This window comes from Diprion similis, chromosome 1 (assembly GCF_021155765.1).
Source record: "Diprion similis isolate iyDipSimi1 chromosome 1, iyDipSimi1.1, whole genome shotgun sequence".
NCBI lineage: Eukaryota > Metazoa > Arthropoda > Insecta > Hymenoptera > Diprionidae > Diprion > Diprion similis.
In genome coordinates, this window is record NC_060105.1 from 10,639,005 (window position 1) to 10,648,704 (window position 9,700).

The following is a 9,700-nucleotide window of genomic DNA, read 5'->3' on the forward strand; positions in this document are numbered from 1 at the left end:
CCCGACGATTTGTTACGTTTTCTGTACTTTACGGTAGAAATCCTTGTGAAATGCGCAGGACTGGGGTTGAACAGAAAACACGACTGTGTACCTGCACACTTGTTTCTGGTGTACCTAGTTTGTCCTTACTTTGCCAACTCACGTACGTTGACCTGTCGCACTTTTAAAAAGAACCTTATTCACTTACCGTTGGAGTCGTTGTGTACAGAATCGTGTGGAGTAAATTAACAGCTACAAAGCATGAAATAAAAAATATTGGGCAAAGGGTAGTCAAAGGGTCTCCTCTGTACTTGAACACTTCGGGAAATCACTCATGAAAATTGCCAGACGCCGTCATATAAACGTCGTGGAAGATTATTTATCCCTGAATCTCTCTTCAAAATGTGTAAATCGGGCAATCTTTTTTCCATAAAATTGAAGCTCCTTTTCCGATAGATTTTCGTCTCGTTATTTTTTAATGATCGTACATATGTATATACATTTAGTCCCAGGCTGCAAGGAATACTTCCTTCTTGTTTTTCCCCGCTGCCGTATACCTAATAAATTTATTTTATTGTCACTTTGGTTTATTGCCTATATATGTTCTAAGTTAGGCTACCTAACGCGCCGCAGCTGAAAGTTACAGTGGAGTTAATAAATATTACAGAATTACGATCAGACAGGGAGGTGGTGGAAGAAGAAAAAGAAGAAAAATTATTACCTTTACACGATGCAGTCTCACGCGTTGAACGAAATCTAAATGAATCTAAATCTTAACGACTTAAGGGCCAGGAGACAACTTACAGTTAAACTATTAAATCTCCGGGGCTCCTTACACGATCAAGTCAGCATCCTTAAATTGGTTTCGGGAATTCTCGACTTTCACTTGGATTCAGATATCTCACGCTCGCTCGATACGTTGAGACGATTTTTAATAGATAAGAAAAAATCTCCCCGATTTAATCTGCGTGCAGTTTTTCTTTTCTATAAGTTTGCAGCTATACGTATCGCACTTGAAGAGTCTTTGCTAATTTTCTACGTATAATTATTTGTCGAAATACGCGTTGAACTTGGGTAAACGAATTTCACCAGACATGGAACAACCCAATCAATGATGTCAGAGACTTATCGTTCGAACACAATCCCCGTAATTAGAGTGACGAAGTCGATACTTGGATGGAGACAATTCATATCCCGAAGACCAATGTCAAGCTGACAATACGATCGTATCGGAATCGGGCCCAATCTAACGAAGAAAGAAGAACTCTGGGACCAGCCGATTAAGTCGAGCAGTGTTCCATCCCGTTACGAGGCGTTTCATTGATCCTCGAGCCTGGTGAGGAAATTTTGAAAAAGTCTGACTGGCGTGAGTGGAAACGCACGTACCAGGACCTAGAACACTAGCTTTTTCGAATCTGGACCCAACCCAACGAAAGCCTCTAGCGCCTGTGGAATGTCAGTGTCACTGTGTTTGACCACCGCTACAGCGGCAACATTCCGTTGAGGTGCAGTGGCTCTCAGTCGACTCGATCTCTCATGGATAAAGAAAAGGAAGCGGGTAAAATGATCGCAGAGGATCGAGAGGTCCAGAGGAAGTGGGAATGAGTGGAGATGAAAAGAGTAAGAAAGATCGCTTGGTCCCGGGCTTCAATGGGTTCTCGGAGGATTTTTCACCAGGCAGATGATGTCAGTGGAGAAAAGTTCGGTCAAACAACAACTATAATATATTTTAATATAAAACTGCGAAGCATCTTCCTCGCGGAAAAATTCCGTCAGATTGTACGACGACTTACGTCTTACCTGCACGTGTGGTATTGTGATGTATTACAACGTTTTGAAAAGGAACTGATCTCAATGCTGTAAATTTTCTTGTATAATTCATGTAAGAGGGGATTTTTCAGAAGCAAGACTTTCCGAGCTTCGGGTCCTCTCTTCTCACTCATTCTCCTCGCGACTCAGTCGGGATCAGCTCCTTGCTCTCTTACAACTCGCAGAAAACTTTTGTACCTTGGCCGGTCGCTACTGCTTTGTGATTCTCGATTCGGGTTCATTGTGGATTTTCCTTCCACAGTACTCTCATTGTTATACCTCAAGGCACAGTTGGAAAACGGAAATTTAATACACACCACGCAGCAGAGGTGGGCACACAATAAAATTTCATCCCCTTTCTTTATTAGGTACCAACGCCTTCGCTTCTTTCTCTTTTCTCACTTTTTCACCTCTTTTCCTTGCATTGTTTGTCCACCCCTCCTCGTTCCAAGCTTGGAACCTTACTCGAGGACAACCAGGGGAAACTCTGACCCGCAGAATTCCAATTTCACGTGGACGTTGGAGGACTAATTTAACGGATAACTACTTCAGAAGACCTGCGAGTCCAGCTGATCCCTCGACATTAGGATTTTCCATGGCCCCTCAGCCAATGACCAAGTCGAAACACCGCAGAATCAGTGAATGGAGGATGAGGATGTCTGTCGTTAAGGCCGTTACGCAACCTCAAGACTTCCAGTTTTGGTAGAATCGGGTTGAAGGTATGAGCCCAAACTTATAACTTGCGTGTTCATTTCTGAGTATGGCAAAAAGAGCACTTTGACCCCTGCAGACATGTCTCGACGCCGTTTCAGGGTTGGACGGGATAGCCAAAGACTTCGAGGTCTCTCGACTGAATCGTGGAAAGGACGAGCAGCATATTCCTGGACTATTTTCATTGTCGTTTCTCTAAAGATACCACATCCGTTTCAGCCGTTCAAAATTCCCAGCTTCATTAAAAAAAAAAAAAAAGGAAATGTATCAATAGCTGTCGAGAACGAGTTTTACTGAAGGTAATTTATTCAGGCGCATATCTCCAAGCTGAGACACTCTGTCTCCTCGAACTTGGACATGTTGTTGTAAGTAAAGCAAAAGATGTCTAGGTCCGGTCTCATGGATATTTCTGAAACTATTTGGGTGAGAGCAATGAGCTTGTCGCCGAAATTCAACGGCCCAACAGTCTTCTTAGTCCTGCGACGAAATTTTCGAGAACTGTTAAGAATATTTCAAGTTAGAATAGGAGAGACAGCCTCGAATGATTCCAATTTCGGAGCTGTATGCGTATATTTTGGGCGGTTGCTTCGAAGTGGGTTTCAGAGTTATTGTATCGCATTATGCGAATCTCTCGGTCGTTTCCTATTGCGTCCCAGTCTGAGAGCACCATTCAGTCCCTGAGGATAAAGGAGAGTCTAGGGTCTTCCTGGAGTGCTGGATCGCGGAGGAGACAAGGAGCGGCGTTATTTGGGTAAGGAAAGGCAGTGGTGGATGGATGGATGGATGGATGGATGTATGGACAGGGGCGCAAAGTGGAGTCGGTTTGTAATTCATATTAGCGCCTGAAAGAGACAAAGCAATCAGGTGGGCAGAAGCGAAAGTGACGAGAGCCTAGGCGTGGCTTACTTTCTCGTCGAATTAAACTTACAGATCTCGGCAAGGGCGAGAAGATAGTGCTCGCCTTGAAAGTGGTTGTGAGCCAGATAAAGAAAAGACGGTATAAAAGAATGAAGTAGGGGAAAGGAGGATGAAAATGGAACGAGGGATGAAATGAAAGGAAAATATTGTATTTTTTACGAGACTCTCTTAAATCTCACCAGGGTAACTTCTCTTCTTGAGCTTATACCGGGATCAGAATTTCTTCAAAGAATTCTGTCCACAAGACACAAAAGAGTTCAGTTTCTTTATTACAACCGAGTTTAACAATGGCTTCCTCGTAACACGAAATGAAAGAGGCAAAAGTACAAAAATAACAACGAGTATGCAAATTCCAATTGCAATTAATAATTTCTCCCTCGCCTATCCCGCCGGGACTTTTCTCCTTACTCTTAGGTTTACTTAAACAGTAAGTACGAAATAATACCGTTCAAAAAAATCCTTCTCTGCTGCGTCTGCGTTCACTTCAATTTGCAGTTCCTGATCGTTCCAAAGAGACCGATATTGCTTTGTCCTTTGGCAGGTGATTCGAAGGCACCTGCATCGCGTGGCTGTTCGGTAACCACCGTGAACCATGGCTTCGATTTTATCATGGAGAAAATCGTTTCGCAGTAACAGATTACGGATTCCTAAAGCTCTCGAACTCACAGCCTTTTCGTCGAACCCAATACCGTCACTGAACTCATGGTTGCTTCAGGGTGCACGACAAACTCCAAGGAAACTCTGTAAAGATTGTTCACAACAATGGCGTGCTCCTAATTGCAGACACGAAAGAAAAAGTCTGCTCTCGAGTCTTGACCGACGTTTGTGGTGTGCAATATGCACACAATATTGTCAGTGTAACTTTACGTGTCCATGCTCACCTGAACAACGAAGGCAACACACCATTGTCTCATAAAAACCGCTCTGGGACCTCGCCGCAATTATCATTTGGATGGAACAAAGACTTCCTTCCTCGTCCTTGGCGTCAGCCATGATGGGATGGATGTACCTGGTCACAGGTTTCACCCTCTTTTCTACCCTCACTCATACAACTATCGCTCTCGACAACAGTTTCCATGTTTTACTACCGCGAACTCTCTTCGACTTCGTCGTGCGAACTCTTACACATTTCAAAAGTAACATTATACCTACACACTTTTTGCTCCTTCCTCTTTCCGTCTCTACGTATCCTTTCAGCTTTCTCCGCCCTGTTGCACCTCGTTTCTTTAATTATGGTAACACAATTGAGAGAAATAAATTTCTGAAATTTCCTCTGCTTGTACATTCGTCGAATAAAATAACGTTCAAATAATCAAAAGCACGAAATCCACTTCCTCGTACATCCGAATTCATACCAAACCGTTTCATCACCATATCAAGTCATAATTAGTAGTCATTACGGTACCTACATATCTCCAGTGTCAGAAACCTCAAGAGATAAGGTCTCCAGAGGTTTTCGTGATTTGGAAAATTCAGGATCCCGGATCAGATTCTCGAGTTGATTGTCACCGCCATCGGGGTTCAGTAGCAGACAAAATGCTCATTCCAACTGGATCCATACACGGTGCTGGACCACCGCAGTGGTCAACTAGTACCTACAGTTGTTTACGACACAAAATCCGACACATATCGTCTCTAAAAACGGTCGGGGCTTTTCGGCGTTGCGATGGGTAGGTCTCCGCTCGCCTAAAGAAACGCACCGAGATCACGCCTCGGGTAGATTTATATTAGTTGGTATAACATTCGTCGAGGACCGCTCGCTTTGTTTCGCTCTCGAGGTCCTTTGTTGCTCCCTCCCCCCTCAGCAGTTCCGACGACTTTTTTCTATAGAGGCAGAAAATTTGTGTCGCCTATCGCCATTCCTCTCCACCTTCCCTTTTCTGCTTTCAACTCTTTGTCGCCGACCTTAATTCGCAATCCTTACTGCGACGTTTCGACTTTCTTGCCTCCGTGGAATCTCCTAAACGCCTGCGATCATCGCCTCTTCGCCATTTTTCCAGACGACATACTGTTCTCACTCTTACCCTATTTTCTTGTATTTGATGTTAATGTGCAACAATTACTTGTTTATTTATAACTGAAGAAATTTTTACCAACCTTAGCAAATATATTAGTATATATATGAATTGACTAGACTTGATGTTGCAATAATCAGACAATCTAGTATTGACAATTATAATTACACTAAAATTCTAACCATTCTTTCCAGAATTTTGTATCAACTATTCACGATATAACATTTCAATCATTGAATCTAGCTGAAAATATAACCTGGTTATCGGCTGGGCGAATTAGAAAAAAGGTTATCGTGGTTTTGAGGAGAGTAAAATTGCCAACTACGTCTTTAAAAATAAAGGATTTTTATTTCGACGAGCGAATAAGAAACGAGAATTCGAACATTGCTTTAGATATTCCACCGAATTTCCCAGCCTGAAATATGGGAGACTTGGTGATTCGTTTCTGGAGCTGATCCCTCGACGCTGCAGCCTTTTTCGCGTCTCGGTTTTATGCAGCGCAGGGAGAAGGAACGACGTATAGACGATAACGTTTTTCCGGGAGAGTACAGGAGTGGCACGTTCGTTTTACATGCAAATTGGACAGAGTGTTAGCGGAGGACTGAGAGCCGATTTGAATTGATCGATATAGCGCCACCCCGTTGTACACGAGCTCAGTGTGTCTCCGTGCAATCGTGGTAATTGTTACGTTGAGCCCTCCGCGTGAGCTTTCGTGAGCTGCAGAGCTTTTTGGAGTAGGAGGAGTTGAAACGCGGAAACAAACGTTGCGTTTCCAGACGCAAGTCCACCACCTTCTCCCCCCCCCCCCCCCACCCCCCTCATTTTGCCTTGATGAAGATATAAACGGCCTAGCGTGCACTGTGCATAATTATTAGATCAAACTTTAGCGTTACGTGTGAACTAGATTTTGACGCAGCTCACGCTCACTCCGTCAGATGTTACCCTCCACTACATGCGAGGGTTAGGTACACAGCTGCTTTTGAAAATTATTCTTCCATCGTACCGCTTCCCCGACGCTTCTTCTGCACGCGAGAATTTTTTTACTTGTCATTCTTGTATCTTTATTTCAAATCGGTTATACAGCAGCTGCGGCACATTGTTTTTGTGTACAGGAGACTAGAGTGGACGACACGTGGTGGTATTCACTTGTTGAAATCGCACACCATGTTGGAAAGCAGTCACTTTGAAATCACTTGAAATCGTGTGAGATCCCTTGAAGTCATTCGAAATCGCACGAAATAACATGTGTTTTTACTTGTATTAGGTACTCGTAAAGTACTTTGGAAAGCAGTCACTATAAAATCGCTTGAAATCACTTAAAATAAGTTGAAATCACTTGAAATCGTTTGAGATCCCTTGAAATCATTTGAAATCGCTTTAAATTGCATGAAATGATATTAAATCGCATAAAATCGGATGTGTTTTTACTTACATTACTCGCAAACTACTTTGAAAAGCAATCACTTTAAAACCACTTGAAGTTGCTTAAAATCACTCGAAATCCATTGAAATCACTGAAAATCGTAAACAACGTGAGATCCCTTGAAATCGTTTGAGATTCCTTGAAGTCGTTTGAAATTGTTTTAAATTGCGGGAAAGCGCACGAAATCGCAAGAAACCAGTTGCAATTACTTGGCATCGGTTGAAATCACTTGAAATCATTGAAATCACTCGCCTCGGGTTGACAATAAGAAGGTTTTACCTACGATTGAAATAGACAGAATCCAACACTGAGATTTCGTGCTGATATAATTAGCTAATCAGAATGGAATCGTCACGTTTTTTCACAATTTATTAATTTCACGCGATTTTCTTGCCTTCAACGAATGCAGAATATTTACCTACATCCCAGCGTGAAAATCTAGAAATCAACCCTTTCGTGCAAGACAAGGCGATGACAGCATAAACGCCGTAGCGTGCAATGGGATACTGCTAAGTATTAGATCAAACTTGTACGCTGTGGGTTAACTAGATTTTGACGAGCTTACGCTCGCAGTATTTTGAGGTTTCGGGTCAAAAACCTGGTAAATTGTTCAATTAGCGGCGTCAGCGGATCTTGCAATCGCTGATTCATCTCACAACAATTAATCGCCCAGTTACGCATCAATCAGTTTCAACAGTGCATTAGAATTCTGAATATTATTTCTTGTTCTTGTTTTTTCCAACGTCCTTTTATTAACTGTAAAATCGCCTCGGTCCTCAGCAAACACGATCAATCGAAGGACCCTCAAACTCTCGAAAGAGACAAAAATGATGAACCAAAATTTTTAAAACTCGGATCGAAGTTGATGAATTTGATTTTGAATCAAATCCACTTTTCACACATGGGAGCGTATGAAAATACAAACATATTTTTACTACATCGATCTAACTGTTGGTTGGTGGTTCAAAGCCTTTGAGATCGCTCAATCCGAATCTGAAATCAGGTTTCCAAAATTGAAAATAGCGGCTCCAAAAATGGTGAATGTAAATTCAAAAAAATAGTTTGATTTCGAAAAAAGTAACTGTTTGATGGTTTTTGAGATCGTTGGATTTGAATCTAAAATCATATTTTCAATTTCCAAATTACGGATCTAACATGGTGGATACACATTCGAAAAGTAGTTGGATGTCGACGGTGTATCTTCATATTTTTATCCTTTCGAATTTCGAACTTGAGCCCTGATTTGAAGGATCTGGAGCTCGGTTACATTATGACACTTCAAAATTTAGCAAACCACATGGTAAATCACTATCCACAATAAAACATGTGAAAATATTTTTTTTTTCGTTTCATATCCCGCTCCATCCAATTTTGTATTTTTTTGTACCTTTCGTATTTTAAAAACATTCCTAATTTTGTCTATGATTTTTTTTTAATTCAGTACATACCATAAAATTGTTACTTTTGTCGAAATCAAACTATTTTTGGAATTTTGGAAATCTAATTTCAGATTCGGACTCAGCGATCTCGCAAACCATAACACTGAGATCAAACGATGAATCTATCAGAATTTTTTCCTGACACAAATTTGCCACGAAAGTCTCATTTACGCCACACTGGTAAGGGGTTAAGGAAGCCCATAAGAACATGGATAGCTAGAACGTATAAAGTTAGATGTGATAAATCAGTAACCATCTATCACCGACATCTAATCGTCAATTATTAAATACCGAGTGGTTAAGCGTAATGAAAAAGTAATTTGCCGCACAAGTAGTACCCCTCAATCGATACAAAATATATTACAAATAATGATATCTTGGTCCACAGTCAGCCTCAAATCTGAAAGGTATAACCATAAATTATCTTTACACATTTAGCAACTAATTTTACGATTTTCATATTTTTCGATAGTCGAAAAATGAGTTTAACCTTTTTTCCAACCCAATAAAACATTCCGTAAAAAGCAATCCGTAATCTCCGCGACCCTACAAGACGCAGAAGCCATGAGTCACGCGTTCACGCTCGCTCAGGATTCGTCGAGGTAATCAGAGTGAAAATCAAGGTTGAGAACCGTCATTGGGATACAGTTAGTCAGACCGAAGTCCCTGCAACTGTCCAAGCCGAGAGAAGCGAGGCCTCCGTAGGAGCCTCAGCAGCTGACGTAGAGGACCGTGGGTCCCAGGTACGACGACGTCAGGCTCCATGCATCAGCCATCGAGGCCCATGAGGCCCCCTTCAGGCCCATGCAGAGTGCAGTCCAGGCGGCGCGACACCGGCGGCGGTCGTACGACCAGTTCAATTTCAGTTTGCAGCCGCGAGTGCCTCTCCTCCCCCCTCCCTCCCCCCTCCCTCCTCCCTCCTTCCTTCCCGGCACTCCCCCCCCCCCCCCCCTCCCTTTGACGTCGCCGTCGCGGCGCTTGCCCTCAGTACTACGCCGGACGTCGCCGCGTGAGCAGGTGCCGACTTAAACGCTCCGCAGAGGTTCGCGCGCGGTACGTTTTTTTTCCGTGGAAAAGAGGAAGAGAAATTAAGGAGCCGGAATTTTAGGCTGCGCCGTGATCCGGTTTTTTTTTAGCCCTTTTCAACCCCCGTGATCAGCAATTTTGGTTCTTTTCTCGCGCCGTCAGTCAGGTGTCGAGATTCTTTGTTTCTTTAGTTTTATATACGTTACTGATTTGTTCGGAGTTTTTATTTAAGGGTTGTGCTTCAGTTGTGCGTAAGGGTGATTTGGCGGTATTAACAGTGTCGGATGTGTTTTTAATTATAACCATTCACTTCTCCAGACGCTGATGTGATCGTTGTTTCTGTTCTTAGTGAAACTGGTATTTTTAGTGACTCGTGCTAC

The 9,700-nt window shown here is 42.5% G+C and overlaps 1 protein-coding gene across 1 annotated transcript in view; it reads left to right on the forward strand.

Annotated features, from left to right (window-relative positions):
- LOC124405358 (mannosyl-oligosaccharide 1,2-alpha-mannosidase IA) overlaps positions 1–9,700 on the forward strand; it is a 251,366-nt gene that overhangs the window by 196,115 nt on the left and 45,551 nt on the right. The window lies entirely within an intron of this gene.